Source organism: Triticum aestivum, chromosome 6B (assembly GCF_018294505.1).
Source record: "Triticum aestivum cultivar Chinese Spring chromosome 6B, IWGSC CS RefSeq v2.1, whole genome shotgun sequence".
NCBI lineage: Eukaryota > Viridiplantae > Streptophyta > Magnoliopsida > Poales > Poaceae > Triticum > Triticum aestivum.
In genome coordinates, this window is record NC_057810.1 from 144,011,458 (window position 1) to 144,033,185 (window position 21,728).

The 21,728-nt window shown below is 43.9% G+C and overlaps 2 long non-coding RNA genes across 7 annotated transcripts; both read right to left on the reverse strand.

Moving 5' to 3' along the window:
- Positions 1 to 13,859: 13,859 nt before the first annotated feature.
- On the reverse strand, positions 13,860 to 14,789 carry LOC123136227 (uncharacterized). Its single transcript, XR_006466682.1, has 2 exons — positions 14,321 to 14,789; positions 13,860 to 14,240 (listed from the first exon to the last, which is right to left on the reverse strand). It is a non-coding gene; the product is annotated as an uncharacterized lncRNA (long non-coding RNA).
- Positions 14,790 to 15,018: 229 nt separating this feature from the next.
- On the reverse strand, positions 15,019 to 21,315 carry LOC123136228 (uncharacterized). 6 transcript variants are annotated; one of them, XR_006466688.1, is made up of 4 exons: positions 21,048 to 21,315; positions 18,325 to 18,397; positions 16,654 to 16,787; positions 15,019 to 16,565 (listed from the first exon to the last, which is right to left on the reverse strand). It is a non-coding gene; the product is annotated as an uncharacterized lncRNA (long non-coding RNA). The 6 variants fall into 6 exon arrangements; XR_006466686.1 differs by having other exon boundaries at positions 16,984 to 18,397; XR_006466687.1 differs by lacking the exon at positions 21,048 to 21,315 and adding an exon at positions 19,787 to 21,032.
- Positions 21,316 to 21,728: the final 413 nt, after the last annotated feature.

The following is a 21,728-nucleotide window of genomic DNA, read 5'->3' on the forward strand; positions in this document are numbered from 1 at the left end:
CGTTGTTGGAGCGAGCTAGGGAGAAAAAAAAAGTAGATCTATATCATGAAGATAGCTTTCCCTTACTTACCTATCAAAAAAAGGTAATTTCACCACTTAATTTTGTTGAATCTATGGTGGAAATGAGGTGAGGAGGAGGAGATGGCCGAAAGCTTGGAGAAGGAGGTGGATGGAATGAAGTGGGGAAAGTGAGTGGGTAGGTGTGGGCTATCCAAAATATCTTGTTGGTCCCAGGTTACTAATGGCGCACCGTAGGAAAATGCGCCATTAGTAACCCTGGTTACTAATGGCGCATCAGCCTACGGTGCGCCATTAGTAGTTTTGCAAAAAAGTAAAAATAATAAGTATATATACTAATGGCGCATCTCCTCTGAGTGCGCCATTACTAGTTTAAACTAGTAATGGCGCACTGTGCCACGATGCGCCATTAGTAGTTTTGCAAAAAAAAAGAATAAAACAAAATTTACAGTAATGGCGCACTGCCTGCTTGGTGCGCCATTAGTAGTTATAGATAGTAATGGCGCATTATGGACCCGATGCGCCATTAGTATGTATGGGAAAATGGAAAAAAAAATTCATACTAGTGGCGCACCCTGTTTACGGTGCGTCATTAGTGTCTTCCACACTAATGGCGTATCACAAACAGGTGCACCATTAGTATATAGTAGTGGCGCACTGCTTCCACGGTGCGCCATTAGAATCAATCCTATCTATAGCCCTTTTCCTAGTAGTGTATGCCTTGTCCATGTGCTAGTTGTAAGAATGGTCACAATTACTCTACGTCAAGAACCATTCACGTCCACCTGTTTGAGTCCGGTTTCATGCCCCACTATAATGTTTGGACCAAGCACGGAGAAAGAGGGGTTATGATGGAAGACAATGAAGAAGAAGAGGACGACGACAGCTATCCTGGCCATGGGTTCCCTGAATTCGATGATACAACAATGGGGGAAGAAGCTGAGCCGGTAATGCGGGAAGAAGCTGAGCCGGCAATGCGGGAAGAAGCTGAAGAAGAGGCATCAGATGAGCCCGTTGATGATCTAGGTCGGGCCATTGCCGATGCAAAGAGAAACTGCGCAAGTGATTTGGAGAAGAAGAAGTTGCAGCGCATGTTAGAGGATCACAAAAAATTGTTGTACCCGAATTGCGTAGGTGACAAGAAAAAGCTGGGCACCACACAAGAATTGCTGCAATGGAAGGCAGAGAATGGTGTATCTGACAAGGGATTTGGAAAGTTGCTGGTAATGATAAAGGATATGCTTCCAAAGGACAACGAATTGCCCGAGAGTACGTACGAAGCAAAGAAGGTTGTCTGCCCTCTAGGGTTAGAGGTGCAGAAGATACATGCATGCCCTAATGATTGCATCCTCTACCGCGGTGAGTACGAGGATTTGAACGCTTGCCCGGTATGTGTTGCATTGCGCTATAAGATCAGCCGCGATGAGCCTGGTGATGTCGAGGGCGAGCGCCCCAGGAAGAAGATTCCTGCCAAGGTGATGTGGTATTCTCCTATAATACCACGGTTGAAACGTTTGTTCCAAAACAAAGAGCATGCCAAGGCGATGCGATGGCACAGAGAAGACCGTAAGAAAGACGGAAAGTTGAGAGTACCCGCTGATGGGTCGTAGTGGAGAAAAATCGAAAGAAAGTACGGGAAGGAGTTTGCAGATGACGCAAGGATCGTATGGTTTGGTCTAAGCGTAGATGGCATTAATCCTTTTGGGGAGCAGAGCAGCAACCATAGCACCTGGCCTGTGACTCTATGTTTGTATAACCTTCCTCCTTGGTTGTGCATGAAGCGGAAGTTCATTATGATGCCAGTGCTCATCCAAGGCCCTAAGCAACCCGGCAACGACATTGATGTGTACCTAAGGCCATTAGTTGAAGAACTCTTACAACTGTGGAATGGAACAGGTGTACGTGCGTGGGATGAGCACATGGGGGAAGAATTTGACCTAAAGGCGTTGTTGTTCGTGACCATCAATGATTGGCCTGCTCTCAGTAACCTTTCAGGACAGACAAACAAGGGATACCACGGATGCACGCACTGTTTGGATGATACCGACAGTATATATTTGAATAGTTGTAAGAAGAATGTGTACCTGGGACATCGTCAATTTCTTCCGAGCAGGCATCCCATAAGAAAGAAAGGCAAGCATTTCAAAGGTGAGGCAGATCACCGGACGAAGCCTCGCCACCGTACTGGTGCTGATGTACATGATATGGTCAAGGATTTGAAGGTGATATTTGGAAAGGGTCCTGGCGGACAACCTGTTCCGAAGGACGCGGACGGACACGCACCCATGTGGAAGAAGAAATCTATATTTTGGGACCTGCCATATTGGAAAGACCTAGATGTCCGCTCCGCAATCGACGTGATGCACGTGACGGAGAATCTTTGCGTGACCCTGCTTGGCTTCTTGGGCGTGTATGGGAAGACAAAAGATACACCTGAGGCACGGGAGGACCAGCAACGTATGCACGGATAAGACGCCATACATCAGGGTCATGCAAGCTATGCTCTTACCAAATAAGAGAAGGAAATCTTCTTTGAATGCCTGCTCAGTATTAAGGTACCGTCTGGCTTCTCGTCGAATATAAAGGGAATAATAAACATGGCAGAGAAAAAGTTCCAGAACCTAAAGTCTCATGACTGCCACATGATTATGACGCAACTGCTTCCGGTTGCATTGAGGGGGCTTCTACCGGAAAACGTTCGATTAGCCATTGTGAAGCTATGTGCATTTCTCAATGCAATCTCTCAGAAGGTAATCGATCCAGAAATCATACCAAGGTTACAGAATGATTTGGTGCAATGTCTTGTCAATTTCGAGTTGGTGTTCCCACCATCCTTCTTCAACATCATGACGCACGTCCTAGTTCACCTATGCGAAGAGATTAACATTTTGGGTCATGTATTTCTACACAATATGTTCCCCTTTGAGAGGTTCATGGGAGTCTTAAAGAAATATGTTCATAACCGTGCTAGGCCAGAAGGAAGCATCTCCAAGGGCCATCAAAATGAGGAGGTCATTGAGTTTTGTATTGACTTTATTCCTGACCTTAAGCCGATTGGTGTTCCTGAATCGCGGCATAAGGGCAGACTGGATGGAAAAGGCACGCTAGGAGGGGAACAAATAATATGTATGGACGGACATTCTCTCACTGAAGCACACTACACAGTTCTACAGAATTCCACCTTGGTGGCTCCGTATATGGATGAACACAAGAATTTGCTACGCTCCAAACACCCGGAGCAGTCTGATGACTGGATTACACGTGAACAAACCAGGAGTTTCGCCAACTGGTTGCAGACACGTACCATGCATGACACCTCTATTGAAGATGACCTGTACTTGCTGTCCCAGTTACCATCTTCGAATATAATGACTTTCAAAGGGTACGAGATAAATGGTAATACATTTTACACGATCGCCCAAGATAAGAAGAGCACCAACCAAAACAGTGGTGTCCGCTTTGATGCAGAAACCAAGACAGGAAAGGAAACATATTATGGTTATATACAGGACATATGGGAACTTGACTAACGACGTGGTTTAAAGGTCCCTTTGTTTCGGTGCAAATGGGTCAATATGACACGAGGCGGGGTAACGGAAGACCCGCAGTACGGAACGACAACAGTGGATCTCAACAATCTTGCGTATGCAGACGAACCATTCGTCCTAGCCAATGATGTGGCACATGTTTTCTATGTGAAGGACATGTCTACCAAGCCAAGAAAAAGAAAAGATAAGGAAGCGAATGCATCGTACGATGAGCCAAAGCGGCACACATTTCTTTCTGGGAAGAGAAACATCGTGGGAGTGGATGACAAGACAGACAAGTCAGAAGATTATGAAAAGTTTGATGAAATTGCTCCATTCACAGTGAATATTGACCCGAGCATCCCGTTAAATGATGAAGATTTTCCATGGTTACGGCGCAAAGGGACACACGCGAAGAAAAAGTTTCACACCCAAAGATCTGGGATGTGATCGGCTTCACTATCATCACTTTCTTCTGTGTTTCACACCCAGGAGGGAATGTCTGTAATAGTTAGGGTAGTTATGTGTTTTGGCATTTGAAACGCGAAGAAATTTTATGTGCAAACAAATTCTTTTCATGCATTTACTGATTTTTTTCCAGCTAAATGACCCTGAAATTGAAAAGCAATTCAAATGAACTCAGAAAAGGTTGAAAGTTGGCATGGTATCATAATTTCATACAAATAGCATGTGCAAGAAAGTAGAGATGGTTACGGCAAAAACTGGATGCACTTCGTGTACAAAATGGACAATCTCTTTCGAAGTATCAGGGTTTCCGATGAAAACTGAACTGTTACAAAGGCATTTCATTTTTTAAATAACCTAAGCATTACTAAATTGAATATAATGATAAAACACACTAATATTAAACATAAGAAAAAAGAATCACTGAAAAAACTTTTTTCACAGTTAAGTTATTCACAAACTAGTGATTCACACAAATTTCAAATAATTCAAAATTTAAACTATTCAAATTTGAAATCTACCGGCACTAACAGAAAGTTTGTAATTTTTTGTACCTAAAGCAAAAATATTCACAAAGAAACTCTAAATACAGCAAAAAACAACTCAAAAATAAATTTTAAAAAAAAATAAAGCAAAAAAATAAGAAAAAAAGCCCCGCCTACTGGGCCAAAGCGGCCTGCATACGACTAGCGACACAACCTTTCGTTGGGCCAGGATGCAGGCCCGCGAAGGCCCAGTAGGCCCACAAGGCGAGGAGGACAGGTAGGCCCAGTAGGCCTGATTAGGAGAGGAGCTCGAGAGAGCTACCGCACTGGGGCTTATAAACCAGTGCGGTAGCCCCTCGACTAGCGAGGTGGGACTAAACTTCCGCACCGCACCTGCGCCAGCGCACCCCCTTTAGTACCGGGTCATGGCACAAACCGGTACTAAAGGGGGGGGCCTTTAGTACCGTTTGTGCCACCACCCAGTACTAAAGGGGGTCGCTTCCCGCCGCTTGGCCTGGCCAAAACAGACCTAGGTGCCTTCTATATATACAACTGCTATGAAAATTTCAGTTTCCCTCTGTTTTCGCCTCTGTTCCGTCGTCTTCATCGCCGTCGTCGCCGCTCGTCTTCGTCGCCGCCCCCGTCCCCGTCGCCGCCCTCGTCCCCGTCGCCGCCCCCATCCCCGTTGCCGCCCCCGTCCCCGTCGCCGCCCTCGTCTCCGTCGCTGCCCTCGTCTCTGTCGCCGCCCCCGTCCCTGTCGCCGCCCTCGTCTCCGTCGCCGCCCTCGTCTCTGTCGCCGCCCCCGTCCCCGTCGCCGCCCTCGTCTCCGTCGCGCCGTCCCTGCCGTCGCCGCCCCGGCCTTCGCCTCGCCGTCGCCTCTCCTCGCCGTCGCCGTTGCCGTCGCCGTCGCCCGCTGTGAGTCTCCAGCCCCGAGCCCGTACACACACACACACAAGCATTAGATAATTAGTCTTTAATTAGTTTAAATAATTAGTCTTTAATTAGTTTAGATTATTTAGATTATTATTTTGTATGTTTAATTAGTTTAGATAATTAGTGTTTAATTAGTTTAGATTATTTAGATTATTATTTTTTCACTATTATATATGTATGAATGCATGTTAATTAGATGGATATAATTAGTGCTTAATCAGTTAGAAATTAGTGTTATATAGAAATGTTAGAAATTAGTGTTATATAGAAATGTTAGAAATGTTAGAAATTTTAGTGTTATTTAGATTATTTAGATTAGCATAATTAGTGTTATATAGAAATGTTAGAAATTTTAGTTATCAAAATCCAATGATTAAAAAAATGTTACTTTTTGCGGGCATATAGCTAGTATTTGTTCTCGACGATGCCCGGCCCGCATCCTCGCCGTCGACCCGTCCGCGACGACGTCCAGCCGACCCATGTCCGGGACTGGGCTCCGCCGGGCTGGCACTGGGAGGTGCTGCTTGGAGGGGCGCGCCGCTTGATGAGGAACCCGGCCGCGGGTCCCGTCGTCGACCATGATCTCGTTTGGTGGCGTTCGTGTGGGCCAGTTTCGGTGCGGAGGGACCCGGCCTCGCCGGAGGTGGTACGTCGCCGTGTCAGGGAGGAGGACGAGCACGTCCATCGCTACATGGTTGCGTTAGAGGGCGGCAGGTTCTCCAATACGTGGCAGTATCTTCGGGGATCTCACTTCAGCTATGATCCTGTGAGGGTTCCTTCTCTTTGGGTGTCCACCGCCCGCGCCGGAGGAACCGCGAGTGTCCTAGATTCTTCTGTAGTATTTGATCTTTATTAGCTAATAGCCAGTGATGTACTATTCAATATTATATATTATTCGAGACGATGTATTCGAGATTATATCTATTATTCTGGACGATGTATTCGAGATTATATCTATTATTCGAGATTTGAATACTAAATTGTTTTATATTTCTTTTGGATTAGTTAAACAAAAGCTATGGCAGACAATACCGACAGAGAGGGAGAACAGACCATGTTCGATATGATACGCGGGGCAGATGATAATCAGAATGAAGAAGATTATGACGGCTCCGAATTTCTAAACAACACCAGAGAGGTGATATGATATTCGATCGCGACAGCGAAATTAATGAAGTCATGAACTATGATTATGACGATGACGAAGAACATGTTGATCATGAAACAACAAACACCGGCGAGGTATATATATTTATATAAGCAGGCATCTGGTGATCATCACATGTTTTAAATGACTTGAAGATATATTAACGAATCGATCTTTGTTCTTTCAGCCATCCGGATCGAGCAAATCTTCAGGCAAAATGACGAAACGAGGCCCGAACAAAAAGTTGAAGCCGGGCATAAAGTACAATATCGAGGCATGCGGCCCTACTGGCAAACCATTAGCGCCTAAGAAGATTGCGGACAAGTTCGTTCGTCAGTGCGGAGTTCTTGTGAAGGACCAACTCCCGATCAAGCTTCAAGAATGGAGAGCGCCAGCAAAGCCACGTCCAGATGTTACTTTTGTCGACAAGAATCAAAAAGATCTGCTTTGGGATACTCTCATGGAACATTTCACCCTACCAGATCATTTCACAGAAGCAGATGTGCAGAAAGTCAAAGAGGCTGCTCTTAGGATGATGGCGACTGCATTCAAGAACTACAAGAATCGTGAATGGAACAAGTACGTCAAGGGAGGAAGGAAGACTCCAGTATTCAAGGGAACACTGGAGAACCAACGTGATCATTGGGACGATTTCGTGAAATTCAAGGATTCAGAATTAGCTAAGGAACGGTCGAGAATAAACAAGAAGAATGCCGAAAAAAAGGATAAGTTCCATAAGCTGGGGCCAGGTGGCTATGCGGTGGCAATGCCTAAGTGGGATAAGTCTGAGAAAAAGATGGAGGATGCAGGTGTCACTCCGGCTACTAAGAGCTGCCCCCCCCCCCCCGGGGTCAGGACTTGGTTCTATGCGCATGGGGGGAGTTGGACTGGGAGACAGGCAATGTTTCGACGAGGGCAAGTCTGAAGGGAGCCGACGATGCGATACTTGTTGCAATAGAAGAGGCACGAACAGGGGTGTTCCAGCCCAACAGAGAGAACGACGAGCTTACGCGTGCCCTGGGAAATCCTGAACACCCAGGAAGAACACGAGGCAAGGGTGCTATGCCGTGGTATGAGGGGTTTTCAGACTGGAACAACGACTACAGAACCCGTGCGAGAAAGAAGATTGCGGAGGAGAAGAAGAGGAAGATGGAGGAGGAGCAGAGGAAGCGGGACTATGAACGCCTTCAAGGCCTAGAAGCAAGTCAAGCGGAATTGGCAGTCAAATTCCAGCGGCAGCAGGAGCAGGTCGACTCACTTACCCATCAAAGGGGGTCTTAGCAGCTGCAGCAGCTAGCGGATGATCCAGCATTGGATAGCACCGGCCCATCCATGCCGAGAAGCAGCGTGGGTTCCGTCCCGGACGACGCAATGCTGGGTAGAACACTAACTGCGAGCTACACGTCAAAATGAAGAACATATCCATGAAGGTGGCGGACGGCTGTGCTTTCACAAATCCCCCCGAGGCAACCTTCCATTGCAACCCGATTCCAGCGGGCTATGCTCGTGTCTTGGTTGATGAGGTGGTGGACCCACCATATTCGGGGCTACAGCTTGACATTGCTGGAGGTGACGGCGAGCGCTTTCTCGGAGAGGCCAAACATCGTATCATCCTATGGAAAAAGGATTTCATCATCTTTCCAAGGCCACCGACACAGCGTCAGCCGAGTCCTCGTCGAAGTCCGCCACCGAGTCAGCAGACTCCCGCTCCTGCAAGTCCACCAAGTCCGGCAAAGTGTCAGGCCACTCCTCCTCCTCCAAGTCCGGCAAAGTGTCAGGACAATCCTCCTCCTCCAAGTCCGCCACAGCGTCAGACGTCCACTCCTCCTCCAAGTCCGGCACAACCTCAGGCCACTCCTCCTTGTCCAACTCAGTCCCGTCAGTCGTCTCCGCCGCCTCAGCAATCGCAGAAGAGACACCCCGCAGCTATGGTGCGTAGCGGTACAGGTCGAGGTAGTACAGGAAGTACAGGCGGAGGCAAGCGATATAAATATGGTCCAAGCCTCAAGCCTCTTCCGCAGAGGTCTTATGACAGGTTCGAGGAGGAAATCACAGCCATATCGAAGGCCGAGGTGGAAGCCCATTTTGCACCGAAACCGCCACCGCCGCCAAGGGAGAAAGTGCCTGAGGAAATGATTGACCACTTCATTCGTATGGCTCAACCACCAGCTCCCAAGCCTGTTGACACAGACTATGAGCGCCACATCAGGAAGTTAAATCGAGCACGTCTACAAAGGGAGGCGAGCACGTCTACATCGGGATCGAGCAAACAAGAAGCAGCTGCCAAAAAATGCGGGAAAACCATTCCCCTGCTGGGAGAACAGGCGGCGCAATCGATCCCCTCGCTTGTTGTGCCAACAACAGGTGACAGTACGCGCGCCCAATATTATTGTGGGCAAACAGTGCATGTTCCCGAGGTGGGCAATGTGGTAATAACGGAGGAGCATATAATGCAGGCTGAAGTTCTCAACATCACTGTTGGACAACTCCTCGAGATCGAGCCCATGCCTTTGCTTAGAGAGGATGAAGTAAAACAGAAATATGTCCGGGGCCAACCTTTGGTCACGCCAGACAAGGTCAAGAACCTCCCAACGAGAATGTATGAATTGCATCAATGGTACATGAACATTACCAAGATTTCAGAGCGATTGTCCCTCATGGTGAATGTCAAGCAGGACCATTACTACCATGAGAAAGCTGTGTCCGTTGAGTATTTAGAACTGTTTCAGTTATACAATCTAGATGCACTCGACAAATCTATCGTCAGTTGCTATTGTCTGTAAGTGATTTCTTTCTATAATTTAAGTCTCAAGCTAGCTGTAGTGATCCTTTTGATCAATCATTACCTGTAATTATCCTCACTATATTCTTTTCTGTGGTATTATATATGCAGGATGAAGATATATGAAATGAGAAAAGGTGGACGCTTTGGCATTGGGTTCATTGACCCAAACATCGTTAATGAATACACATGGAAGATAAATAAACGTTGTGCAAAGGAAGTAGAGGACAGCATGCTAGAGTTCTTGAAGCGCCTCAAATACAATGAAGATATACTACTTCCTTACAACTTTCAGTGAGTCACACTGTCTTGTACTACAAATTCTCTGTTTTTGCCTACTAGCTAGCTACATGTTTTTGCTTACATATGCCCGCTTAATTAAGACATGTAAATGTGTGTGCATGCAAATTTCACTGGGTCTTGTGTATCATAAAAGTTGACGCCGGAACAGTTGAAGTACTGGACTCACTAATCTCAGAAAAAACTGACTATAACATCTTGTATGGGATAGTCAACAGGTAATTTCAATCATTATTAACTATATATCTCGGCCTATTTAGTTCGTCATTTCATGATATGAACTATTTAATAACCTCTTTATTCATTTTCTTTGTCGGCGGGCAGGGCTTGGGAAAGATTCATTAGCGTCACGGAAGGTGAATGGAAACAAAAGCTTAAATGGATTCGACCCAAGGTAAGTAATTAAGTAGCACTAGCTAGCTAGCTAGCTGCCATCTCTTTAATTATCATGCTTGATTAATTATTATCTAATCAGATTCCATTCTCGTAAAGGCCCTGAAGCAGGCGCAGGGGACTGATCTGTGTGCATTCTGCGTTTGCGAGAACATTCGCATGATGGCATCCGAAAGGAGCAGATCTCAAAGACAGCAATGGGTACGCTTGTCAGAACACTATTCACAATTTTTACACCATTATCGATATCTAGTGACACAACTAATACACATGCATATTGATCTCCTTCTTAACAGTTCAAAGAGGTGCGGGAGAAGCTCATAGAAAGGGAGCGCGTAGAAGCACTTCAAGAGGAAATAGCGGGATTTTTGCTCGACCAGGTCATAAATCCGAATGGAGAATTCTATTACCCGCTAACGCCCCCATGAAAACCACTTCCAATTGTAATCGTGCTCTGAAGGCACCAATTAGGCTAATGCCACTGGCTCCGAAGGCAACATTCGTATGTAGGAGAAATTGTATATAGCTATACATGTGTGTATGTGTGAATTAATTAATATGGTGGTTTGTGAGACATTGATGATATATATATGCATGATTTGTTCTACTAGAAATTCTATTTATATATATATATATATATATATATATATATATATATATATATATACATAATGTGAACAATGTGTAGTATCGTAAAATACCAGCAAACGAAAAAGAATTAGAATGGAAACACAAAATTAAATGAAAAAGAAATCATAAAACTAAAAACCCCCCAAACCTTATAGTACCGATTGGTCTTACCAACCGGTACTAAAGGGCTCCAGGCCCCCGGAGCTGGCTCGTGCCACGTGATTGCCCTTTAGTACAGGTTCGCGCTGAACCGGTACTAAAGGGGGGGGCTTTAGAGACCACAATTTAGTGCCGGTTATGTAACCGGCACTAAAGGGCCTTACGAACCGGTGCTATTGCCCGGTTCTACACTAGTGTACATACGGCAAAGAGCTCATTTTACCGTCTGTAAGAAAAAACACAGAGGGCAAAAATCTTTGCCGTCTGGGTTTTTTATTACAGATGGTAAAAAAACTCTTTGCCGTCTGTAATATAAAACGCAGACGGCAAAAAAGAAGCACACCACGCGGATCGATCCCACGGATCGATGACGTGGCGTGATCTGGTCCACCCAGTGTGCACTCCCACGATGGGCAGCCCAACCCACCGATCTCTCTCTCTCCCTTATCCCACGATCTCTCTCTCCCACGTGACTTGGTCTCCCACGTACCCATCTCTCTCTCTTACGGGCACACTACAGCGGCAAGATCAAGCGGCGCAGGCGAGGAGAGAAGGAGACGCGGGCGGCACGGCACCGGCCAGCAAGCTCTAGCGCCTCCTCCCTCCGACGCCTCCTCACTCCGGCGAGCAGCGCGACGCGGCCTCCTCCCTCTGACGACTCCTCCCTCCGGCGCCTCCTCACTCCGGCGAGCAGCGCGGTGCGGCCTCCTCCCTCTGACGACTCCTCCCTCCGGCGCCTCCTCACTCCGGCGAGCAGCGTGGGCGGCACGGCACGGGCCGGTGAGCAGCGCGGCGCTGCCTCCTCCCTCTGATGACTCCACCCTCCGGCGCCTCCTACTTCGGCGAGCAGCGCGGGCGGCGCGGCACGGGCCGGTGAGCAGCAGCGCGGTCTCATCCCTCAGGCGCCTCCTCACTCCGGCGAGCAGTGCGGGCGGCGCGGCGCGAGCCGGTGAGGAGCGCAGCCTCGTCCCTTCGGTGCCTCCTCACTCCGGCGAGCATCACGGGCGGTGCGGCCTCCTCCCTCCAGCGCCTCCTCACTCCAGCAAGCAGCACGGCCTCCTCCATCCGGCACCACCTCACTCCGGCGTGGCCTCCTCCTCTCCCTCCGTCGCGTGAACTCCCTCCAGCAGCGGCCAGCGAGATCCTTTTCTCAGGACGAATTCGGGCGCGGCCAGCAGCTCTGCTCCGGCAAGGTCGACCTCTGCTCCAGCGAGCTCTGGACGATATGCTCTAGACGTGCGGGGGGAAGGCCCAATCAGGGGGCGTGTTAACCGCCTCGCTCCACCGGCCACCGCTGGCCGCATCGGCTTCTGCCCGTCGTACTCGGAAGGTGGTCATGCAAGCTTCGGGGTGAACTTGGCAGCCCTGTGTAATCTGATTTTTTTGTCTTCATACTATAGATGATTGTTAGACTATTGAATGATTGATTGTGAAACTACTAGTAAAACGCCAAAACGCAAGTGTAGATTTTGCCTAAGCCTTGTTATTAGCTGTTTTTATAATGAGCAAAAAGATACTACGCCTTCGACCATCTAGGGCCACTGTACCTAGACTATTGTTACCTATATTTTTATTAAATAATAAAAAATTATTTGCCGTCTGGGATGTATGAAGCTGACGGCAAAGGCATTGTCTAGCTTACGGCAAAGATGGTTTTTTTTGCTGTCTACTACTACTGGGCTTGATGGCAAAGAGAAAATTGGCTGACGGCAAAGTCTTTGCCGTCTTCCCTATGAAAAGCTGACGGCAAAGTATTCTTTGTCGACTTATCTTTGCCGTCTGAGTTTGCCCTCTGCTTCCTGATGGTAAAATCTTTGACGTCTGGATTTAGGTCTTTGCCGTCTGGGATTCACAGACGGCAAATTACCAGTTTCCTATAGTGAGAGTTAAAGGTGAACTTAAACTTATTAGTAAATATGCTTCTATGGTTACCACTCAAGCAGAACAAATACTTAAGGTCAAAGTGATCTGCTCGATGAATTAAATAATAAACATGATTTTGATGTTAGAGTGGCTACTAGAACTGGTAAGATGACTCAGGAACCTTTCTATCCTGAAGGCCACCCTAACAGAATTGAGCAAGATTCTCAAAGAAATAATTTAGATGCACCTAATCCTTTTAAAAAGAAGAAAAAGAAAAATGATAGGACTTTGCATGCTTCTAGTGAACCTGTTATAGACACACCTGAGAATCCTAGTGATATTTCTATTTCTGATGCTGAAACACAATCAGGTAATGAACATGAACCTAATGATAATGTTCATGTTAATGCTCAATCTAGCAATAATGATGATGTAGAGATTGAACCTGTTGTTGATCTTGATAACCCACAATCAAAGAATCAACGTTATGATAAGAGAGATTTTGTTGCTAGAAAGCATGGTAAAGAAAAAGAACCATGGGTTCAGAAGCCCATGCCCTTTCCTCCTAAGCCATCCAAGAAAAAGGATGACGAGGATTTTGAGCGCTTTGCTGAAATGATTAGACCTATCTTCTTACGTATGCGCTTGACTGATATGCTTAAAATAAATCATTATGCTAAATATATGAAGGATATTATCTATTATATAATTAAAACATAAGTAAAACAAGCCTTCATGTTAATCCACATATGCTAAAAATATACAGACCATTGATTTATATTATGATGGTTGAGATTAAAAGATCTAAAATTTACGTAAAACTTTAATGTGTACAGTTTTTATCATCTGACACATATAAGATTTATCAATGTTTACGTAGCTCTACCAAAAGAAAAAAACAATGTTTACGCAACAAAAGATGTGTTACAACATATCTTTGTTGCCCGAAAGCAAAAGGCATACGTACGTGTTAGTATAGGATACAAGAGAATAAAAAAGATTTTACCAAGTTTATACGTAGCAAAAGGTGCGTTACAACATGTCTTTGTTGCCGAAAAGCAAAAAGGCATATGTGTTACGAGATTACAAATCAATCTAGCTCCAGTTTATTGCCGTAAAGCAAAAAGGCACATGTGTTACGAGATTTACAAACCAACTGGACTCCAGCCAAACGGATAAAACTAATTTATAAGGATGATGTCATGTTACATGTTCATATCAGATCTTCCTCTTGTGGTCTCCTCCGCAGCATGCAGATCATGATATGCACAACTTTGGCATCGTCGGCCGTCCTCGATTAGCCGCAAAATCCCATTGAAGCCTCCTCTTCCACCTCGCTATCAATCCCCTGTTCTCCGGATCCTCCTCCACCTCTCTCGCCATGTACCAACTCTCACGTCTTGGCTGGTGGCTGGCGGGCGCTGATTACATTGGGACCCAACACTCAGCAGTTAGAGATAATGAAGTGAGGAGAGGCGGCGTGACCTAAGAGGCCAGCGTTGTTTGACGCCTCCGCTTGGGATGGGATACATCAATATCTGCAGAGTGTTGATCGTGTCTGGTGTGAAGTTCTATGACACCAAGTTTGGCACTAGAAGGGAAGGGAGGCTCTTCGCACCTGCAACCGGCCGATACTAGCACGGGGTCTCCTCTGCTTCTTATTGTGTCGCTTGCTGGAGGCCGGAGGCATGGAGGACGTACTGTACTGGTGGTGTTTTGATGCAAATACGGTTGCGGGCACAATCAACTGATGCCTCACAGGTTGGCTACATTCGTTCTACGACATGGATGGGGAAATTGTGCAGTGCGGGACAACACTCATCCATGCAGCTATGAATATTTTTTCTTGATCTGCTTGGACGGAAAATCTGAAGAAGTGCCAAGATTATACAACAACTATGTGGATTATGACTTAACTTTCGATTCAAGCTTAATGTTGTAATCTCACCTTCGGCACATAAAACTATGCAATAAAATGAACATTTTTTGCTGATGATAAGCTTGATATGTCATACTTGAACAATAAAGTTGAGGAGGTAAAGTTGCATTTAGTACATTAAAATGTATGTACCATGTTCCTAATTACTTCAATAACTAGATGATTCAATAACTAGATGATACCCCGCGCGTTGCTGCGGGATAATATAGTTCATTTGATATGTGAAAAAAGAAGCTTCAATGCAACATTATTAAATAAAACTAACGAATTCCCAATGGGAAGAAATAAGGTAGTATAATTTTAAATGAGGCCATAAGGAAGAAACCAAAGATCCAACTTTCTTGTATTGATGTGTAACAAAGGAAGGATGGAAGCAATGTATGTAAGCATCATCAGTTTTATTTGTAACATTTCGGTAAACAATACACACCTTGAAGGTTCGCAAATAAAACGATTTCGCTTTGAAGACATGCCAACACTGGACATAAATGATAAAACATAAGCTCCATTGTTTTTCCAAACACGCAAACACAAAAGAGGTGTGTGAAAGCACAATCTTTTTATTACTGGAAAATATTAGAAAAAAACTTGATCATCCGGAAGGACCGAAATGCCGGCTTCATTGTCCACGGTGGCGCAATTGCAAAGTTAGTGAGGGACCCTTTGTGTGAGAACCAAGGTTGTAGCCTTACACCTAGAGGACTTACCGCCATGCTAGAAGCACGTCCTTCAAAATACTGAAAAGAGTATAAGATTCGAAAGGAAGTGAAGCTCCTACTTCAAAATTTAACAAACGAATATAATCAATTCATCCCTGGGGAATCAAAGGCATATTTTACAGTTAACAGAGGGGAAGATAGCTTGTCAGACAACTAAAGAAAATGCAGTGGTTGTCAATCCCGTAAGTGACACACAATTAAATTTCCGCAAAGCAAACTAAGAAAATGACTCTGTACAATAAAGTGTTAGGTTCAAACCAAACATGGAAACCGTACCTGCTTCATTGTTTAATTATTTGGTAACACTTGTGGTCTTCATCATTGTACAATTTTCAGCGGTTCCCAGTAGTGTTGAAGGAACATGACCTGAAAATTACCTTTGAACAAATAATTACTTCATGAAGAGTAAGTACAGGCATTAGAAGTAATGTCAGTATACACATATGATATCCATACATTTCGATAGAGCTCCCATTAGATAGGCATTTGAAAGTTTTTTTTTTGTGCATATTCAGAAAGCACCAATTACTTGAAACAAAAGCAACCGAATCATAATAGAACTTCATTGTTCGTGTGTTTACAACTTTTGCGTGATTTAACTATTGGTTACAAAATAAAATATTCTCATACAAATAATGTCAAACAAAGAATTGAGGGTTGAATATTCAGTTATTATTCAGCAAGGCGGGATCGCAATATGATCGATCTGGAAGGTTTAACAATAGTTCACCTTGGTGCCCATGTAAATCATAATGATACACGAAAAAACATAAAATTAAGAGAGAGAAAAACGCTATGCTTTTGTAGCACGACGAATATGAGCAATACATGAACCATCACTGTAAAAGGGGATTGCAAAATAATTGTAGCTTCCGCAAGACTTAAATTGATTTAATAAATATAATCAGTTTTAAATGTAGGGAAATAATGAATATCCATGCTAGTTTTTTTTCATCTGATCCTTTTTCCTTTTCTTTTCATCTGATTTTTTTTCTCTGGTCAAATGAATGAACGGCTGGCATTTTTCTCAAAAATCTAAGAAATAACTGAATGTTTATATCCGTCGTATGGACCGATGCAAAAATCTCCTGCATCAAAAGGGTGAGATCGAAAACATGGAAGAATAGCGTTACTCCCGTCCATTGCCCGTCAGGCCGCTGGTAAACATGCCGCGGCCACATCGCACGTGTCGCCGTTATATATAGCTGCAACGCAGGAATACATGCATATAGATCGGCTTGCCGATGGATCAAAGTTGGATGAAACTAATAGTACTGTAAGAACAATATATACCTGTAGATTAAGGTCGAGTTTGCCTGTTGGACCGGACAGGCGAGATTGATCGATCGAGAAGACGTTGTCTTATCGATTAGCCTACTTTGATCCCCGTTGGTGCGACCTCCTTCCAAATCGATTGTCTTGCGATCCTAAATACTCCCAAGCAGTGGGAGGGTCAGTGCTAGATACCGTTGCTTGTGGCGTACAACATCAAAAGCTGCAGTCTGAATCTGAATTTAATAATGAAACATACATACTTTCTCTAACTTGGGAACTGCTAATCCCAGACTTAATCAACAACATCAATTTACATGCGTGGGACAGGATGAGATCATGGAGCATAACCTTTGGTGAGAAGAATAATTTCATGATGCGGGGACAGGGCCACCATGATCTAAGACAATAACGCCATGGGACTTTCGTTGCTGGCCAATCACTCAGAATCCAAGGTAGCCCTGGATGGCATCGGTAGGTGAAGAAGACACGCCGACCTTGAGAGGAACCCAAGGTGAGGAAGAGGATGCCCAAGGCGAGGAGTAAAAGCGAGGGAGGGTTGGGGATGCGGGGCGGATGTTACTGATGGAGGGAGGGGGAGAGGCGGGGGTGGAGAAGCGGAAGGAGTTATTGTTTCTGGATATCACGAAGGGAGGAGCCAGACTGACGATTCGTTGGAAAAAATAAGAAAAATAATTACTTAGTTGGCAGATGTTATGACGTGGAGTCTGCATGTTAGATGTGATAGGTTGCTGATGTGGATAGCTTGCATGTTAAGAGAAATAGGATAGTGGGGATGAACTATTTAGGTATTATAGATTCTTCTTACAAATGCATATATGGTACATAGGATTTGATGGCTCATGAAGTTATGAAATGTTAAAACATGAAAGGAAGAAACCGAACATGCAGGCTAAAAGATAACTGATATTTTTATACATCTGTTTTTGGATTATTACAAGCGAGTTTAATTCTTCAATATTTTTTGTTTTGCAGTTACGAAATACAGTAATAAAAATCACTTGGAAAAGTGTTATATCAACTGGTGCATGTGAAAGAAGAACCACCCAGTACTGATAGGACTGTCGTAAATGAGGATGGGCATGAAGTCAAATATCAGCATCACATTATCTCTCAAATGGTAAAAGAAAGGGACACATATCGACTATGCACTGAAGCAAGTGTGCCAGTAAGAAAGGAAAGGGTTGTACGTGAGGAAAAGAAAACCTTCAAGCAAAATTAAAAAATACAATGCTTGAAGATGAAGACTCAGAGGCCCGCTGAGCCAAAAGAAAATATACAGGTACTGCAGCAGTAAGACCGCAAGAAGACAAACGATCAGTTTCGAGATAAAATAGAAGAAACAGAACCTAGAAGAACAAGTAGGTAATCTAAAAATATAGATGATTAGAAGCTTATCCAGTGAAACTAAGAAACTATTTATATTACTGAGATGGAGTAACAATACTTAACATCAACCAATATAAGGAGTAGATGCCATACTGTGATTATTATTTCAAATCCATTCGGACATACACTTTTGCGAATTTTATGTTCTTTGTAGAAGTTCGTCTATCGTGTAGCCCTTTCAGTTCAAGAGAACCATGAGAAAAAATCCAATATTATGGTATTCCTAGGAAGGAGTACAAGAGAGAATCTGCACTGGGAAGGACACAAAGCAATAGCACTTACAGTGGTACAAGTCTGACAGCACCGACATTTAGGAAGGCGACAACTCGCTGGGTACACTCATTGGACAGCAAATCTGAAGAAATCCAAAGATTATACACCAAACATGTGGAAAAAGATTTATGTTTTTATTGAAGATCAAAAAAAAAAATCTCAATTTTTTCACGCAAAACTATGGAGCAAGTTATGGCTGATGATTGGCTTGAGATGTTGTACTTGGACAATTAAGTTCAAAGGTAAAGCCACACCTAACTCTCTAAAAGTTTAACTACTGTATGTTTCTAAATTTCCTGCCCGCTCATTAATATCCATGAACTATCTTTACACAGTAAAGGCCATTACTAATCTCTCATGCTACAGACATACAAAAGCCACGATCAACAACACTTTCATCTATCTTACAATTAGTCTCCAAATCCCCCTCCCTCTTCTATTGTCTCTCAAAAAATAGGCATCCTACCATAGCCTCCTCATTCAACAAAGCTCATCGGATAACCCTCTGCATCACACCATCCATGGTGTTAAGCAGCGCGTCAATCCGAAAATAGAGTTATACCACTTATAATGGTACAATATTTGACTTATTTGTGTCCCATAATTTCTTGAAATGCTAACTTTGTTTTTCTGTATGTGCATTTTTAGGATTTTCTATTCCCATCAATAGATACTGATTAGTCAGAGCAAAATATTTAATGGTGGTAAGGAAATGGCAAGTATTATGGCAAGAGTTCCAGTATATGCCCAGAAACTACAACACTTCAATAAGCCAACAACTTACAACTTACGAAGCCTTTGATCCCAAACAAGTTGGGGTAGGCTAGATATGAAACCCTTTCACGAGGACTTCCCAGGAGGTCACCCATCCTAGTACTACTCTCGCCCAAATGGGTTTCATACCCAAAAGACTGGCTAGTTTTTACGTTGGCTCGCCAAGCCTATCGCAACCCTTAGATATGAAACTCTTTCACAAGGACTTCCCAGGAGGTCACCCATCCTAGTACTACTCTCGCTCAAATCGGTTTCATACCTATGGGACTGGCTAGTTTTTACGTTGGCTCGCCAAGCCTATCACAACCCTCCTCCTTTACCCGGGCTTGGGACCGGCTATGCCTAGAAGACATAGGCGGAGTTACAACACTTCAATAAGCCAATTCTACTAATTTGAAGAACTTATTTATTATACTGACTCTACACTAACAACAATGGCATGGTAGGTAGGTATCATATTCGACTACCAATTAGTGACCTTGCAGCTATTACAAGCTGCAATTTATCTGATGAGGAGGCTCAGAAGTTTGTTAATACATCTGTTTCTGACTTGCTGAATTCATTGGGTATGAAATCTGAAGGAGCCATGATGCTTATTCAACAATTATGTGGAAGAAGACTTATCTTAGACTAGAGCTAAAAATTAATAATCTCTTTTTTGGCACAATCATGCATGATGCAAAGCATTACCACTTACAGTGGTAGATGTCTGTTAACACCAACAATTAGCAAGGTAACATCTTGCTGCCACATGCCGCCACTGCTCACATCTTTCTATTCCTCCCTCAATTTCACTATATGCATCGCCTCCCTTTTCTCATGGACCAAAGCCGGCGTGTAACCTGCGCCTTAGATTCAGCATGCACCATCAGCCTCCCTCTCAGCTTTGAAAGCAAGCCAATCAAGTAATGGGTGAATTCTCAAAAAAGAAAATTTGGAAGGCCGAGAAAAACAAGATGGTACCTTCACTTCTTTTATCTGCATGTGTTGCATCGCAATCTAATTTATTTGTATGGTTCTAACTAACATCCAAAAGACTATCTTATGTCTGGACATCAACTAAAATCTACTTTTATCAAGTATTTTGCTGTAACTCTTCCAATGAAGCACTTCTTTTCCCTTCACAAACAGTAGCAGGATCAAAACACTCTTTAGATAATGCCATGACCTCCAAGTGAAAAAACATTGATAGTCATCGCAGCAGTTTAAAGATATAATCTAATAACCAAATAAATGCAACCTAATATTTTTCAGAATCGTTCGAATATTAGCTTCACAAGTACAAGGCCATCAGTCAATCACACTTGGACACCATATGTAATGGAACAAGAAATAGGAAAAAATGGCTGGGTAAACACAGAACCGATGAAGCTATTTTTTTCCCATGCGGAGATGTTCAATACACAATTATGAACTTCCGTATAATGTCACAGAACAAAAATGCAAGTCCAGTTGGTTAAAACAAAATAACATAACACATAGTAGCTGCATACATATATATTTGTGATCTTTCTAAAGAGTCGTTTACCACTTCTGTTTTTGTAAACTAATTTTACATAGAAAATGCCACAGATAAGATCATGCTGCATCAACCATGTGATCACCCGTGGAGACCATAAAAAAGATCACCCATGGATTATGTTTAAAAGCCATTTCCAAGTCACTCAAACCTCCACAATCCACGACCTCTCTCATGATTATTTTGCCAATCATCATCTATCTTCTCCCCTATTTAAAAAGGTTGTAGCATGGAGATGTTTATCTCTTTTTCACATCGCTCAAACGACTGTAGCGTGGATATTCTACCACATCTATTTTTCTCTCGAAACAGACTCGGTTAGCGCATAGCCCTTCACAAAATAAGTTTACACAACAACTAAATATGAGGACCCCTGAATATAAGCTGCTACAGAAATTAGAATGGAGAGGGCGATAGAAGTGTACGAATGACTTCATACCATAGACTCCTCCGCCGCCCAAGGTCGCCGGCTAACCCTCCGCGCCGCACCGTCCGCAGTGCGTCTTAAGCAGCGCACCCATCCGCACAATAGGATGTCAGATTTTGGTATCACGGCCAGAAGGGGCTCGATCAGATGAATAGAATTGAGAAGAGAAGCTCAGATTCAACATCAATCCGTCTTGCGGTGGCCAGCGACGAGACCGGAGTTCGCCGGCGGCGTGGGGGTCTCTAGGATAGACGTGAGAGTTGGGCTGGCTGTCGGGAACAAACGCAATGATGTGGGCTGAGTTGGGCTAAGAAATAACTCTCCTAACAAAATGGAGGCAGAACATCACACATGTGCGAGAGATTATTTTTTTAAGAAAACAAATGTTAAAAAAATTGCACGAGGAGCTCAAGCCACGTAATTTACATGCTTAAAGCCACAAAACTAGAATATTTTTTTATTCATTCCAATTTTTGTTGGTAAGCGGACCGCTTGGTCACAGAACCAATATATAGATATACGATATAGTAGTATAATGGAAGATAAAAAGAACATACATGTCAAAAATTTACATTAAAAGTGAACAGTAACCTTGGCCGAGTAAAACCAGTATAACAAAAACATACTAAATAAAGTACCATAATAATACATAAAAATGGAAATAAAAATACATAATAAATCTAGCCGCGCAAA